We start from the raw sequence: 18,161 nt of genomic DNA on the forward strand, positions 1-18,161 counted from the left end.
ACACATAGTATCAAGAATCTAATAACCCAGAATCAGGGGTAGCAGTCAGTCTGCCCTGTGGCAGCTGTGGCTATAACTTACCACCGCTCATGAGAACTTGCCCCAGAATCACCACTGGTCTCACGTTGCAGTGTAATGTATGGAAAGTGTGTGTACAGTGTTTGAGGCCGTCTGTGAGGAGATGCCCAGAGCAAACCTAATCAGGAGCCATCCACCGTAAACCTCCTGCTCCCAAAATCTGGAAGCGTTTTTATAAACTGGAAACTTCTCCCCAAATGTCGGTGGGTTCAGATGGAGAGCAGGGACAAAGGAGCCCATTGTAACAAGGGGAGCCAGGAGCCGAGCTAAACAGGGACGCAGCTGGTAAACAATGCCTTGAATGTTACACAGTATAGCATTAAGCGCCCTATACCTGATTTTTACGGTGTGAAAAATGTGAAAAATAGAACTTGTTGCAGTGGTCCTAAGTTTTTCAAAAAGTATTCCAAACATCCTAATAATTTGCTGCGATGATTTTATAAATGCTTTTTACAACTTTTAGAGACCAGAGTGGAGTTTTGCCTGGTGATGCTAGCATGCTAAAGGTGCACCAGCAACACTTCCTGTTTCATAGATGATTAGATACATTAGATTCAAATTTGATGCAGACAACACACAGCTGATTTATTTTGACCCTAAGAGCTGCTTTTAAAATGTATCTGTATTGGGGCAAGACATCACCTCCTGTCTCACTGTCCTTATGTCCCCAATGTCCTTCACGTCCCACTGTCCTCCTGTCCCTCCTGTTCTCTTTCCAGTCTTGAAAAGCCAAATGGACTAAATAGAATAGAAAATAGTGGATTGTCAAACAAACATACCCCAGATATTTTTTTCCTAATGAGAAAGCAGTGTTACAGTATTGAAAAGTACATTTAGAAGGAAAAGTGTATTCTCTGCTTTACATCCGTAGCTGTAACACTGAACTTAATGGGCCCATATCACGCTATTTTATTTCAATTTTTTCCTTCACTAGGATCATTTGGATCATTTCAGCCCTGCCAATCTCTACTAAACAAACAGTAAAAGGTAACCATTAACTTGAAAACTACGGCTTCATGACATCACAAGGTGGAACAGCATTTTGAGCTTTGGAGATGTAGACAGACTAATAAAGGATTACTCAAACGTGTGTGAATGAAACAAAACACAACTCCACGTAAGATTATAACATGGTTTAAAGATCACAAGAGTCAATTTTGCATAATATAGGACTCTTAAACCCTGACTCCAGAGCTCCTGTCCTCCTGATACAGATGCTGGGTCTGGAGGGTCTGGAGGGTCTGGAGGGTCTGGAGGTCATTAGTGGAAGAAGCCTGTCTCTGTGAGGAGAGGTCTAAGACTCTTTTGATCTGGATTGTGTCTCCTTCACATGTCCCTGTCCTAATGTCCCCCAATAATTCTATCCCCTAGTTTGTCCTCCTGTCCCACTGTCCTGTTCTCCCCTCTATCCTCCTTTCACAATGTAGCTTTGTTCAGATTCAGAGATTTGTTTTAACACAATCTGACAATAAAGAACTGACTTAGCTGAAACTACAACAGGTGAGATGATTTTATAGTGTTAAACGAGTCCCTCTCAAATAATATTACAGTCACAACCTAGCTAGTATCAGCCATCAGGTTTTTTCAGTTAGTCACTCACCTTTTTGTTGATAATCAAACACCTAAATAGGACCATGAACGCTCATATTGGTCACAGGCTGTCCCCCGGTCCTGCTACCCTCCCTGAATGAGTGTACATGCTTTATGTTGATATATTGATAATATTTCTCTTTCTTGCACCGCTCCTTCAGATAAGATTTAGTTTGTCTCATTTTTGTTTTTATCCTTTGAAAATTCCAGATTTGAAAACACAGATGTTGTGTCTGATTACATTGACTGACAGTTACACTTGAGTAGTAGTTTCCACAAATACTTTTTTATTCTGCAATGAGTAATTTCTTGGAACACTACTTTGTACTTCTACTTGAGTAATATTATTTTGAAGTAACATTATTTGAGTGCAATTTTTGGCTATTCTACCCACCTCTTCATAGTGCCACTGTGTCCTTTGGCAAGACACTCAAGCCAGTTACTCTGTGAATGTGGTGTGTATGTGCGCAGGTGTTTGGAGGGGCAGTCACACACCAGGACAGATGTGGCTTACCTACAAGTACAACTGAATGAATACAGCAATGAAAGTGCCAAAAAACACTCTCTCTTAACTGATATTTTGAAACCAATACCATCAGAGCTGATACTTGATACCAGTATTGATATCAGCGCAATTTTATTTACACAGTGAAATGAAAAATTGCATAATCTCCAAACGTTCTTCAGCCAGCCTTGCAATGTTTTTGACAATCACTTGTTAGATACGGCTGCCAATACTACTACAGATAAGAGTAGATAGCTTTGTAAACACTTTGTTTTGTTTGGCAAGGTTTAAAGGTGGTGTTGTGGCATTACTTTTCAAAACAACCTGCCAATTTAGCACGCTCCTGGATCAGTACGGCGAAGTGAGTCAAGATTTGGGTCACAGAGTTTGACATACGCTAACATCCAATTAGCAGCAGTAGAGACAGTTAGCTTAAGTCACCGCCGAGGCTAGAAATGTTGGCAGTGTTTGTAACCTGGCCACAACACAGCACAAACAGCTCGATACCATTGATGTGTGAGACTACAGGGAGGTGAGCGGGACAGTGCCGGGGAATACCACAAAAGGAAGGATGAGCGCTGAAGAGTCACAGTCCTGGTTTGGTGTCTTGCCTGCTGCCATAACACAGGAATAACACCGAAACACATTCCAGTAAACCTTTCCTGCAACTGCCTGCCTGGGTACCATTTGATTTTTTCCGATACCAGTAACTTAATAATACTTGATTTTCGATACCAGTGGATGAATGATTCTTTTTTAGGTTCCTGCATTTTTTAAAGAGTAAATTAATGGCCAATATTATTAACCCTCTGTTTACCCTTTAGAAAAAGTCACACGTAGGACCTTAAGGACATACGGTACATATCCACTTACAAAAACAGCTGTAAAATAATCATAGATTTTTTTAAAATCTATGTTTATTTAACGCTTTAGGTGCCTATTTGAAAACTTGAATTTCACATGTAGTGCAAAAATCACCTCTAAAATTGAGATATTTACTAGAAAACAGACACCAGGATATAATGGGGTACATTTTTATGTGTAGGAAGCTTCGACTTTGTCTAAAATGTGAAGTTGGTGGCATATTTTATTTTTGTGGAGCATCAGTTTAAATCAGTTCTGAAACATCCTTCCCATTTGGACTTAACTAGGACTAAACCTGAGACTAAACTAGGACTAAACCAGAGGCTAAACTAGGACTAAACCAGGGGTTAAACTAGGACAAACTCTGGGACTAAACTAGGACTAAACCAGGAGCTAAACTAGGACTAAACCAGGTACTAAACTAGGACTAAACCAGGACTAAACCAGGAGCTAAACTAGGACTAAACCAGGGGCTAAACTAGGACTAAACCAGGGGCTAAACTGGGACTAAACCAGAGGCTAAATCCGACCAGCACTATAGGACTAAGACGATTGGAGATTCACCTATATTTTGGGCAACTGGAACCGTGAAATAGGTCCATTATGCATATTATATATCAGACAGAGGAGAAATACTTCCATATGATTGAAGTAGGTCAGTACACACAAGCTACTCATTGCAATACCACTCAACTGGCTCCATAGAAAAGCCAGTGTGTGTGCAATGAGCGAGAGTTTTATCCAATCAGACTGTGCACACACATGAGGAAACAGCAGTGTGCAAGGAGCAAAATACACCGCACAATGTGGAGTTTATATCACATTTGATCTGAATTCACAAATGTTTTTTTTTTTTATGATCATGTACTACCCAGCATAGCAAAATGAAAGTGCCAAACCAAAACAGATAGGCCTGTTTGAGTTGACTACAAGTTATATTTTGTTAGACTAATTTAGACCAACTTTTTTTTACCATTTTAAAATTGTCAAGGCCAGGCTTGTCACAATAATTACTATACTGAATTATCGTTCTATAAAAAACAGACAGAGCAATCATTTTTGTGGGTCAATATTTATCATGGCTACTTTTTCTAGAGAGAACTTTTTGTTATTTTCAATAATAACATTCTATGACTCCTTACGAAAGTCTTTCATTCTGCAATTTAGTTACTGATCCATTGCAGCAAAGACAACAGTGTAAAGTGCATATGGAAACTTAGACCACCCATTTTACAACATTATATTTCAGATTTTGCTAAAAAAAAAAAATCTTGCCTAGCTTTTAAATTTTGTGAAGTCCATAATTTAACTATGGTTGGACATGGTCAGCAGATATGATATTTGTAGAGATAATTTCATAACTGTTACCTAGCAACCATAATGTTAACAATGGCCAAATCTGCACAAGTTGCACAATAGTTATGATTAAACTAATAAAAACAAATGAACTCCTTCAAGGTTTAATTTGCCAGAAAAAGTTGGAACAGAGTGCCTTTAGTTTGAGAGAAGAACACAGCCTAAATATGCATGGTTTCTGTGTTAAATATGTGTGAATGAAATAAAACACAACTCCAGGTATGTTTTTGATGAGGAAACAAATTGCATAATATGGGCATTGCATTACATTAACTTCAGTCTGACCTGAGGAGGCTGCTGTAGTGTCTGTCTGCGTAAACAGGAGGCATGCGTCAGATTCCCGGGGTTTTCCTGAACGCATCCCCCCCGGCCCCACACACACACATGCACGCACACCCCCACACACACCCATACACACACACACACACACACACAGGAAGCACATAATAGCAGATATTACACAGTAGGTGAGTGGAATGCACAACAGGCCCAAGCACAAGCAACTACACGCCTGCACCAGGACACGCTACAGGACACGGGACAAAGACGTGTTTACCTGTGGGGATGGAGACAATAGAGGGCATTTGGGAATACTTCTGGGTAGGGCTGGGAGATTTGGGGAAAATATTTGTATAATATATGATTGTTAATCTTTCCGACAAGCATTGTGAATGTGATTAGATTTGATAATAATAGGATTCTGTTCAAAGTTCACATTTTAAACTCGCTCAGAAGAATTGACAAAAACAACTGAAATTCAAACTGACAAACAAATACCAGAATCACATTTCAGAACATGTTTGTGCAGATCTAAACTACAGGGTTAGCAGTAGGGATGCACCGGTATCCGATGTCGGTGCTGATCCTGAAAAATGTGCTGGATCAGATTTCTGCCGATATCCTGGTTTACTGATTATAGTTGGGCCAGAAAGCCTCATCATGTTTGAATTTTATTTACAAAAAGCTGTTCAGTAGTTATTTGTGGGATAAATAGTCCCTACATAACACATTTAGATCAGTTTTGTCTTATTTTATTCTTGTTTAAATGAAATAAATGCTGTTTTCAGTCTCTGCACTAGTATCGTTTGATATCAGGTATTGGCAGATGCTTAAAGCCATAGTAAAAGAATCAGTGTTAGAACTGAAAAACCTGGATTCCTAGTTATACAGAATGAGAGAAGATATTTTGTTGTTTGTGGAGGGAATTATGGTACTTCAAAAACTGCAGCCTTAGTAATTTGCTAATGGTGTTCATTCAAATTGCACTAATCTTAACTGTACTCCTGTGTACCTCTCTGTCTGTATTTCACATTTTATGGGTTTAGATGTTCCATACAACTGCTGCTCCCTTATCAAAAGCAGAGCAGAGTGGTGTTTTGATTCATTCATGTGTGAGTAATGCTGCATGCTGAGGCAGATAATGCACTGATCAACTGGTTTATATCATGTAGTCTTAGCCCTGCTTTTCCATGAGAAGCCCCTCCATGTTTTTAAGGTCCATACACCTTCACCAGACTCTTTATGCCAGCCCAGCACACATATTGCTTTCAAATTTGCTTTAAAGTGTGCCCCTCTTATATATTTGATATTTTCTTTTTACATTAATCCAGTTGGTTGTTGTCTAGATAATGGTAAAACTGAGTAATATGTTAGGCTTATTTTAAAGGGCAAATTTATCTTGCCCCTGTGCAGATATAGCACATCAAGTCAAATAAGTCCATTGTGTACTGTCTCCATTTAATTATGGTGCATTTTATTGTCTGAGGATCTGGGAATGCGTGTTAGCATGCTATGTGCTGTTAAGTTTACTGTCACGACAAAAATCCGCACTGGTCTTTGAAAGTTGTGAAAAGCACTCATAAACTCATCGCGCTGAATAATTAGGATGCTCGGAATGCATAAGGTAAGTGAGGAATAACTTCGGACCACTACAAATTGTTTAAAATTAAAATAGTTATGTTTTTCACCTTTTTACACAGTAAAAATCAGGTACCGCGCCTGTAAGGGATCAAATCAGTCTGGTTGAGATTACAATGAGCTTCAAGAGGAAAGTTCATGGTCTGGCTAACTAAAAATAATACTTTGATTGCATTTTGCACAACCAAACAGATTACTCAAAGCATAACTTGAATTATTGTGTAACTATAACTTAATTAAACATTCCGACTACACAGTTGAGACCGGTTTAAGGCTGATTCACACTGTCTCACTCTTCAAAGACCCTCCATATCCAATGAGCTGCAGTTCGATTAACGTGTATGTGGATCCTGGAACTCTTGACCTACCCTAGCTTAGCATTCCACTGTTTATATTGGCAGATGTCACAATGAGCCTCTATGACTAACAGTGTGTTTGCTCACTTTAATTGGTTTGTCAGTGAAATCTAAATCCCGAGGCAACGTTGTTTAAATGAAGGCATTAATCAGTTTAAGACTAAGACTTCTTGTCCAATACAACAAATGAAACTAAATAAATACAAGATAGATATATTTAATGCATTTTAACATTCAGACAAAGCAATAAACCTTGGGATTGTGACGTCACACCTCACAAAATGAGCCTAATGTTAATCCAATAGAGATTTTATGATGCTAAATACTAGCCTTAGCATTCAAAAGTATTGTGACACTTTAAAGTGACAGATGTATTAACCAGAAGTGACCCAGCAGTTTAACGCTTTCTTTTACTTTTTAACATTTTGGCTAATATATTTCTAAGTGAGTTATGCACTACTACCACAAACATGGTGGATTTTCATGATAACGGACGTTTTTTGACATTCTTTCATGAACTCTACAACGTCTCCATGGAGACAAGCAGAAGGCGGATTCACTTGAAAAGTTGCACTGTTAAATATTGACAGCTACCACAACAAAAGATGGCTATGAATTATAGGAACAATATGCAGCTCTTACCGGTTTAAATACATGGCACTACAATCACAGCTGAACCATCCTCAATATATGGACAGGCCGCACCTCATGTGAAAAGCTCAGAAGCTCCAGAATTCACTCACTGAGCTACAGAGGCTGCACTAGCACTGATTCATGATTGGCTGCAGGTGCTGGGGTTAAGCCTGTGAGAATTCAAATTTGAGAGTTGTAGAATCTTGCAACCCAAATGAGCGACTATTAACAGTAAATCAACTGATGGTTATCAATAAAAGCTCTATGTGATTTGAACATATACCTTTTATCTGGGGACAAAGACAGGTCATGTTTCTGGAATTTAAAATATAAATTATGTATACCCTCCTTTAATGAGCTGCATAGGAAGGGAAGGGAGCAAGGACACAAGGAGAAGTGAGAAGAGTGAGAAAAAGAGTGTGCTGCCAGAGTAGCAGTAAGTTCATTGGGGTCATATAAACTCTGCTGTTATGTCTCCTTGTTGTGATTTTGAAAGCACCAACCAAATGTAAACTAAGGAGAGCTATTTGCTAACGTGTTTATCAGTAGACTTCCGCTAAACTTCGTACACTGCTCCTTTAAAGCATGGAAAAGCTAGCGTTGCAGTTGATTTGAAGATGGTTGACAGATGCAGTGAGTGGGTGCTAGTGCTTTGTGTACATTATGCACAGAAGACGGATCCGGCAGGTCTCAGCGTGTCGGCTCTGTTAGCTGTCTGTTCCTCTTTGCACGTGTTAGCTTAATGACGAGATCAAAGCACAGCTCTCATAAACTTACAAAAAAAATCTGATGCATGAAAACAAAGATGGCTCTGCCTTCAAGTCTCGTCAAAAACACAACAGCGTCTCCTCTAAGAAGTCTACAATTGTATTGTACTTAGAAATGAGTTTTTTCAAGCTATGTATTCATTTTCCTCAATGCAGCTCAGTTAAGACCATGTTCTAACCTGATCCAGAGCCCTAACCTTAACTAAATACCAATCCTTAAACCTGACCCTAATCCTAACCCAAAACCTTGTGAAACAATACATGGTCAGAAGTGAGCATTTGCTAGCAGTGCACTAAAGCAAAGTTGTTTGGCAGTTGGGAAAAATGCACCTCAAAGATGTTTTTTTTTCCAAATGGATTGAAATGTGTTTCCTCCACTGCGTGGCTAGGCACTCCCTTACAGACAGGTAAGGACCTCAATCACATGGGAGGAGTGTGGAGTAGAGCTGCAGCTCCTCCACATGGAGAGGAGCTATCTGAGGTGGCTCGGGCATCTAAATGCCTCCTGAATGTCACCCTGGAGAGGTGTCCTGGGGATGTCACACTGGGAGGAAGCCCTGGGGAAGACTCAGAGCATGCTGGAGGGACTATCGGCTTGCTTGGGAATGCCTCCGGATCCCCCTGGATAACCTGGAAGAAGTGTGTGTGGAAAGGGTAGTCTGGGCATCCCTGCATAGACTGCTGCCTCCGTGACCCGTCCCAAAATAAAAAGAAGAAAAATGGTTGGATTTTTGCATTATGCTAATTAGCATTTGGTGAAAATAACTTATTTGTTTTTTTTGCTACTAGTTTAGGAGGACCATTGATGACTGGCTTCATTTGCTGTTTCATTGACACTTGCATTCTAGCACTTCCAGGCCAACGTTGTAAATATTTTTTGTTCTTAATGTTCTGTCTGGCAAAATAAAGTTTAAATTAAAAAAAAAGTTCAAAGAGGCCAACAAGCTGTATTTAAAATGTGAAAAGTACAGGTTCACATCAGCTCCACTCCTCCTGGCTGTGCTTCTGCACTGGCTCTGCCCGCACAGGACATTAGATTATTGGGCGCAGTAGTGGCAAACAGGGTGAGCTGAGGTGACCGCTACACTTTGGCACTGTTTTCTGCGGCGTAGGCACACGGGGTGATGCAACTGGATCACCACAGGATTTGGGATTCTACCAAAACTGCTTCCGCTTACAAAACCTAGACCAAAGCTGGACTTAATACACATAATATAAGAATAATATAAGATTAACTAAATGTATTTACCATACTGTCCTTGCTGAACTGGATACAAAATTTGACTTGCTAGCTTCAGTTTTGCACACATGCCTGCAGCTTTTCATTACAATCTATTGTCAGGGGTGGAAAATAACTACAAGTACAAACATAAGTAGATTTTTGGGTTATTGTACTTTTTCATAATTGTAGATTAGGGTAATTGTAGGTTTTTAAACCTGTGCTTGTATCTGAGTAAAATTTTTTAATTTGTATAGTCATTAGTTGCATTTAAAATCATACTAGTTACCAAGTACAGCACAAGTCCCAAAGACCCCAAAGCATGACTGTCTCACTCCTTTCTCTGCTCCTCTCTATACTTACCAGTGTTGTCATGATCCTAAAATTTCAAACTCGATTTTGATACTAAGTAATAGACTCGATTCTCAATACCAATTCAGATGGCATGATGATAATAAAAAGCACTTTTTCTTGAGAATTATAATGTGATTTTCAACAGTAAATCGTATTTTTTTAATTGTAGGTCCTCTAGAAGGACCAGGGTGTTCTGTACCTATTCATATCAGTGCTAAGTACAGTTCCGTAGTGTGGCCTAAGTGAGTGACCCAAGGGAGGAATGCAGCAGAGGGCAGAAGGAGGGGAGTGTACAAAGGTCAATCACTTGTTCGTTTGGTGGGTGACTCAGTTTAAGGAGACATCCACTTCAAACATCAAGAAAACGGCATATGAGTATCTAAGAAGTCCATTTCATAAGTGGAAAGCGGGGAGAGAAACAGGCCCTTAAAGTAATACTTGATTAAGTACATACTGTAAATACTAGTCTGGAATTGTTTGAACTACTACTTCACCAAGTAAAATGTTCAGTTTCCTAGATGATGCCAACATAAGTCATAATTCTTGAAGACATGTCAAAAAATGTGTTTTGTTAATGTACTTTTTGCACCATTACACGCAGCCCATATTGTATGTTTTGTACTTGTATATCAAAGTCTACTTTTACCTATTTTAATGCATAAACTTATTTTTATTTGATCATAGTTTGTATCATTATTCTTTGTTTAATGTTGCACCATAACGCCAAAGAAAGTTCCTGTTTTGAATCCTGACAATAAAGCCGATCCTGATCCTGATTCTGAGACTGGTGATAAATGATTGATCGCAAAAAAGTTGACAGATATTGGTATTAGGTCCAATCCCGATGAGTCCACACTTAGACCAATGGAATAATTAATACTACTACTACTACTACAACAGATAATAATAATACTAATACTAATACTAATAATAATAATAATATTACATTGGTTATATATACCGCTTTTCACAGTAACTCAAGGATGCTTCACAATAGTTTAACACAAGGGCAAACAAAAACGTAGTGAGGAAGAGGTCATTTGTGGGGGTTATATTTTTCACTCAACAGAAAGTAATAATGTAAAAATTACAAGACATTTTAGTGACATTTTATGCATTCCACATAACTCCATTGAACACCTTGAAACACAGCTAACTATTCATCACTACAGCCATGCTCCAGTGTGTCCTCTCTATATGACCTCATGTACTCATCTAGTCAATAAACAGTAAATGCTTTGTTTGTACTTCATTGGTGATACTCCGCTCCTCTTCCTCTTCCTCTTTTCCCACACCCCCCTCCCGCACTGATGATGAGCCCGCGTTTGGCACTCCTCTGCTGGGACAAGGGCATGAATGAACCATCCTGGCCCGGTGCCTGTGAGCCTGTGTGTGGAATTGGGGGCTAAAGGGGGAGAAGGGGGACAGAGGGGGGAGGGAAGGGGGGAGGGCTGGAAGTAGGAGGACGGGAGGGGGGGGGGCGGATGTGAGCGGAGAATCACTGGCCACAGAGCCTGCTTCCTGTCCCCACAGGCGGGGATATGAGCTGTTAGCATTTAAGAGCTTCCGACTGGCCTGTGAGCACGGGCCATGAGAAACACCAAATAGTGGAGCCATTTGTAAGAGGAACCAAGAACTTCAACATGCATATAGACTCTAAAGACTGAATGGCTGATTTGGAAAATCAGTTGAATAGAGCCATGTCTCAGGAACTGTATGTAGCCTGCAATATTACAGTGTTTAAAAAGGTACTAAAATCACGACTGAACCTGGGTTGTCTGTGCCATAACCTGCAGATAGAGAACACATAGGAGTTATTCTCATTCTCAGTATATGGACAGGTTATGTGTCATGTGAAAGCTCAGAACCTCTAGACTTTAGTCACTGAGCTGAGCTGTCTGATTGGATAATCATCTTGAGAACCAAAACATAAATCATCATGTCCAATGTTTTTGTAATTAAGAATAAAGCAGCATTACAGAGATCATGTTTATGGAATTTAAAATCAAAATCTTACATACAGTCCCTTAAAAGGTTGTTGAGTTATGAACTATGGAGAACTGCAATAGCTATAAAGATAAAATTGACAGGTAGATCTCCATGACTGCCAGTACCTGTTGATCTCTCAGTGTGTGAATAAAATTGAAAAATTGATTCCCGTGTAAATGAGCATATCCATCAGAAGTTATATAATCAAAACTTAAAACAATAAAAGCTGTAGGTTTACTCATCAAACGTAGACTATGAATTAATAAATCAGCTAACAAAAATTTCACAAACTCTTACATCTGCTGTGTTCTGTCTGTGTCTAATTATAAAGCTCTTTATTGTCTGATAATCAGGAAGTGTGTTGTTAGCATGGTAGTTGTTGTTAGCTTTACCGTGACAACAAACTCTGCTCTGGTCTCTGAAAGCTGTGTAACGATGAGCGTGAAACTCATCGTGGTGAATAATTAGGATGTTCTTAATATGAGGTAAGTGAGGAATAACTTTGGACCTCTGCAAACCATTTTTCATGTTTTTAAGACTTTAAGAATCAGGTACACTGCCTTTAATTAACATTTATTGCAGATTTTTATGGAGTATTATGGAGGATCTTGACTATAAATGTCTCTTGCAGTATTAACGCTGCATTGACTGTTACCGTGAAAATTACAATTTCACACAAAATTTCACAACCTAAATATGTAGTTTTTGTATATCAAACATTTAGTGTTGAAATCCCAAAGTAAATAAGGAAGAGATGAGCTCAAACGTTAGGCTAACCGCATTAGCGACACTGGCCTCTTGTGCTGTAACTACTGTATGTGTGTGCGTATGTAGCCTATAGCTTGGCCTGCAGTTCCCCTCTTTATCCCTCACCCCTGCTCTGAGTAAGCTCGCAGGAATTTGTACCTTCTATACTTAAAGGGGCAGGCGCATTCCACTGCTCGCACGTGCACGCTCCCACGCACAGCCCGCACACGCCCCTTTAAGTGAGTACGCAAATCACAAACAGTCTGCAGACGCCATTTTCTATGACCGCCCGGTGACAGGAAAATTGTGTACAGTACATGGAGGGAGGAGGAGGAAGGAGGAGGAGAAGAGAGGGGGGTATTCATGCTCTGCCACCAGATTCAATTGTATTTCGTAGTTTACATTTGCCATCGACAACCTATAAGCAAAAGTAAGGATGGATTTCTAAAAGGTTATAATGCAAAAACAGTAAAGCAAGTCTTCCCAACAAAAGATAAATGCCAATGTCTGCAAAGTTAATGAATAAATAGGAACATTGGTAACACTTTATAATAACTGTGCCTTAATAAAGCAAGACTTCAATTCATAATGATCAAATTAACTTAACTGAAATAATTCAGGTTTACAGTGTATAGAGACACCTGGCATTTTTTTTCATTTTGGTTATATTTATCGCACTGAAAAACATGTGTCCTTACAGTGACCTTGCATCTCCTCCAACCTGACTTATTTATTGTTCCTTTGGTACCTTCCAATCTCCTGATGAATTTTTACATAAAGTTGAACTGCACCACAGGATTCTACGCATGTGCAGAGGTGAGCATTTTAAAATTTTAGTCTTAGGATCAAAATTCAAATGTACACAAAAAAGAAAAAGAAAAAAAAAACAAAAAAAACAAACACCACAGATTTTGAAGTTTTGAAGGACTTTCTTATATTGGCTGAAATTATACCAATAAGTAATATGAAAACATTTGCCAGAATTGCATCTTATTTTAGAAATCTGGCAAATATTTTCATGTTAATATAATACAGCAGGCATATATTCAGTTTTTGAAATGCCCCCACTCCTTAGAATACTCCAGATCATAGACTGTGTAAAGAAGTGAACCAATGGAGTGTGACGTCGCCCATATCGTTCAGGCTCCGGTCAAATGAAGCTCATCGAGGCTCGCAGTTATAGGAGTATATTTGGATTTCTGAGTATCATAGAAGCCAAAGAGTTAATCCAGAGTGAGGCTGTTGAAAGTAACCCCCCTTCCCGCTTGCACCACTGGTTTAGCACCTGGTTTGTCTGTTGGTGTTAAACACCAGGATCACGTAGAGCGGGTTAACACAAACATTTTAAGACCAAAATGACGAGCCTGACAGCATCAGTCACAGAGAGATGGGTGACAGTTTTTCAATAGAAAGTGAACTGGAGCCAGAGTCGATGGAGCCGGAAGCGCACCCATGCTCACTTCTTATTTGGAAGAATGCTCCAGAGAGAGAGAAAGAGCGAAAGGAAGGAGGGGGAACTGGGTGAGAGGGGAGGAGGAGGAGGGGAAGGGGGGGGGAGTAGTGCAGTAAACAGAGACCCAGCCGGTGAGTCTGCGGTCACATTCCTCCAGTTAATGTGTCCTCAGGTTAGACACACCTGCAGCCCCTCCCTCCCTGTGAAAAGTACATCTAAAGAAGTAGTAGCCATTTCAGAGTTTGTGAAAGAAGCGTGCAGCCAATCAGAGTGCTCCTTTTTTAACAAGCGCAGACGATAATTAATAGTTCATTACCCAAAACTTCAAACTGTCTTTCTATGTCCAATATAGTGTTCTTATTACAAGGTCTGTCCTATGAGTGTGACTTTTTTCATATTGATACTTCCTCCAATGAGTATCTAGTTTTGATGCTAGTTTTAGTATTGATTAATATCTGATTTTCGATATATTTGACAACCCTAACTGATAGTGAGTTATTAGTAGAGTTAATGCCAGGATGATGACAGATGCTGACCCAGAGCTTAAATGTGCGGTGACATTCAGATATGTTTCGTTGGCTAATATTAGACATGTGCATGATTGATTAGTGTAGCTGAAAGAGTCTGTGGTACTTTTTAGAGGCACGGCTATGGCCTCTTGTACTTAGACTCATGCACTTGGTCTCACTGATTTGACTTGAACATCGAGAAGCCGTGTGCTATCAGAACGATCTTAAATATTCACATGGAACGATTTAAAGATTAGTAAACGTTTTAAAACTCATGGGATTGAAACTACACCAGGAGAGCAGAGGAGGCAGAACCGGCAGGACAGCACAGAAGAGGATAAGGAGAAGAGGAGGAGAAGGAGAGGAGGAGGAGAAGGAGAGAGAGGAGGAGGAGAAGGAGGAGAAGATGTGGAGGAGAATGAGAAAGAGGAGGAGGAAAAGAAAAGGAGGAGGAGAGGAGGGTGTCTTGTGTTGGGGTCAACCACTGTTTACGGTGTAGTTGGTGTACATGACATTCGGGTGACATTTCTCCTTACAGTTCCACCCCCTTCCTCTTTCCAGCCCCGCCCCTTCCCCTTTAGCCCCTCCCCCTTCTCCATTCATCACTGGGCGGCCCACACACACTTAAACATTTATATTCTTCCTCGTACATTTTTCATCAGATTTTGTTTTGTTTTTCTTTACTGTTTCTGTTATTGCATTTGTTGTATTTATTTAACCAGTTTATTATTATATGTTTTTTATTAATTAGCTATTTTAATTAAAGAGGGGGTATTTTGCAATTTTTTTTTTTTTTTGGAGCTTTCTACCATGTTATAACGTTGTTCCATCATAAAAAAAAAAAGAAAAAAAACATTCCTGAAATGTTTTAGATTTCATCCATGAATGTTTGAATAATCTTGCAATCTCTCTCAAGTCAAACTCTCCTTACGGTTGCAAGATTCTGTCCAACGCTCACCCCACAAGCCTACGTCCCGCATGCTCCCACATGCCCATTTTCCATGAATATACAAAAGCAGGACAAAACTCTACACAACAGCTTGACAAACCTGATGAAATGTGCTGTAGTTTCATTACGGGATGCACGCTCATTGTGTTGTGATAACACTATGAAAGGAGAGTGACTTAATATGGAGAGAAAAGGAAGGGGGACCTAAGAGGGTTAAAAATAAAAGTGAATCTTATTAAGCATGTTAATACCTTATTTTCAGCAAATTTGCATTTTCAAAGTAATATATTGTAGCACAGTTATCTAAACATGTTATGCATTAGCTATTAATACCCCATAGAAGTAAAATACCTCCTCTTTAATTACAGCCAAAGACAACTGGCATTACTTATTGGATTTTTGGCTTGGGAATTTTTGTTGAAATGTTTTTAAAAAACATTCCAATGTGTATGACCCAATATGAAAACATTTAAAAATATACATTTCAAAATGAGCTATAAAAATATACTGTGAAGTGGATTCCTTAATGTACCTACTTGTGTCCAGCTAATCTAAGTGAGGAGATTGTGGTGGGGAGCTACGAGTTAGGAACTAGGATGTAGGAACTAGGAGGCTAGGGAGGGGTGATGGTGGTGGTGGTGGTGGGGGGGGTGTTTGTTTGTTGTCGCCCTGTGAAGTCAGGAAGCCCCCAGAGGCAGCAGTGAGTAGTGCGCGCAGACAGACATGTACTGTGGTGTAATTAGAGAGAGAGAAAACCGCTGCTCACCCGCCCGCCCCTCCACCAACATCTGTACTGCACGAAAACAAGGCAATTATGCAGCGAGGGGAGGAGGGAGGGAGTAAGAGAGAGAAGGGAGAGGGGAGCAAGAGGAAGGGAGGTGAGAGCAAGAGCAGGAGAGAGGAGGAGGAGAGCAGAGAGAGGAGGAGAGATCAGGGGAGGAGAAAAAAGAATGAGATTGAGGGAGGAAAAAGCGGGAGAAAGAGAGGAAGAGAAGGAGCGGAGGAACAGAGAAAACAAGAAAAGGAAGGATCAACTAGTCTTTGAAGAAACCAAGCCAAAAGATAGAATGTGTGCACAGAACCAGGAACTATGGAGAAAAAAATCGGGTATAGGGCCTCTAACGGGGTTCCCACACTTTGCTTGTGATCATTTTCCAGGACTTTTCCAGGATATTTTAGGACATTTTTCGTAATCACGGCATCTACAAAAAGATGCAGTCTAAGACCTAAAGTCCACAATTATTACACTTAACTACACTTCGTTATGTAGATCACTAACAAAATTTCTAGTGGAATTCAAATTAGACTGAGAACATTAAACCCAATCATTCTGACTTACATTAAACACGCAAGTGCTTAAGCATTGACGATCCCTAACCCTAACCCTAACCCTAACCCATCCTCCTCATTTGAATGTTACCATTGCTGTACTAGAAAATAAAGGATGCCTATATGTGACACCAAGATCATGAGAAGCAGGTAAAATACAAAAGTGTAGGTGGGTTTGTGGGTCCTCACCCAAGAGATGTTGTAGAAAAGAGGTGTAATTTCCTGCTTCTCCTCAAAAATCCATCTAATTTTGGTGGATTTTGAGGAGTTCAGGGAGCCAGTCCTCCACAAACTCCCATGTTAGTTTATGTAAGTGTATGCACATACACATGAGGGATGCGCTTAAGAAAATGTGAGGAGCCTGACCCATTCACATGAAAGAAACTTCAGCAACATAATGTCCATAGTAACATGATAAATATGAAACATGTTAAGCCTCATTTGGAGTTTGTGCAGGTTAAGAGCCATTGTCTCCATGAGTAGTACTAATGTAGTCAGGGTCTATGGTGTAGTCTGGGTTTAGTCTTACACATTTTCTTGTTTTTTTGCTTAACAGCACATATATAAGCAGGACTCGATAGCCCATAGTTTTTAAACCAGACAAATGGAAACTATATCTCCTAATACAGACTCACAACAAGGTACACAGCACAACAAGCAGTAACCAGCTTGAAAGATAATACAATTTCTTCTCAACAGGTTGGAACTAGGGATGCGCCAATAGAGACACCAGTATCGGGTATCAGTCCGATGTACTGCCGATATCAAGAGCCGATACCACCATGGCCACACTGCATCTTAAGCAGAGAGGAGACGATCATGGAGAGTGAACGTTAACTGTTCTGCACATTAAGCTCAGCTTTAATCATAAGTGACTGTCACACAAGCTATGGAAATATTTAAGACTATTTAAGATTTTTATAGCTCACAAAGGATATCAGTGCAGTTCTTGTGGCTAAGTGGTTCTGGTGTTTCTTTACTTTTGCACTGTGACTTACAATAATTGGCAAAGAAATTTAATAACTGAATATAGCAGGTTCAAAAGAGCACAGCAGGTCCATATTGGTCAAAGTAAGAAAACACTCATTATTATGCTAAAGTGGTAGAACACCTGAACAAAATTATGTCTGGTATCGGTTCTCGATATCTGCAAGTACTTAAAATGTATTTGGAAAAAGTGGTATTGGTGTCTTCCTAGTTGGAGCCAAATGGAATAAACCCCAGCCATTCAATGCCAAAATACATAATGAAGTTATGTTTGCAACTTTCCAGCAAGAACTAAAATATGCAAAATTCACAAAATCTCACACCAAACCAGCTTAAAAACACTGGTCTGGTCAGCCATTTTAAAAATATCAATAGGCATTTTTAATCACAACTATACCAAATGTTATGTTCAGAATAATGACACAGTAGCCTATATTTGCATTCAGAAATAGGCTGTGATCTAACTGACTGATTTCTCAGCTACTTACCAACACATTTCAAATGTTACTGGACAATTTGTGATTTCTCATGAGGAAATCACAAGAAATTGTGCAGCAAA

The 18,161-nt window shown here is 39.6% G+C and overlaps 1 protein-coding gene across 1 annotated transcript in view; it reads right to left on the reverse strand.

The window, feature by feature from the left end:
* Window positions 1–18,161, reverse strand: part of igf1ra (insulin-like growth factor 1a receptor) — an 88,917-nt gene that overhangs the window by 55,539 nt on the left and 15,217 nt on the right. The gene's annotated exons all lie outside the window — the stretch shown is intronic.

This window comes from Periophthalmus magnuspinnatus, chromosome 6 (assembly GCF_009829125.3).
Source record: "Periophthalmus magnuspinnatus isolate fPerMag1 chromosome 6, fPerMag1.2.pri, whole genome shotgun sequence".
NCBI classification, from domain to species: Eukaryota; Metazoa; Chordata; class Actinopteri; order Gobiiformes; family Gobiidae; genus Periophthalmus; species Periophthalmus magnuspinnatus.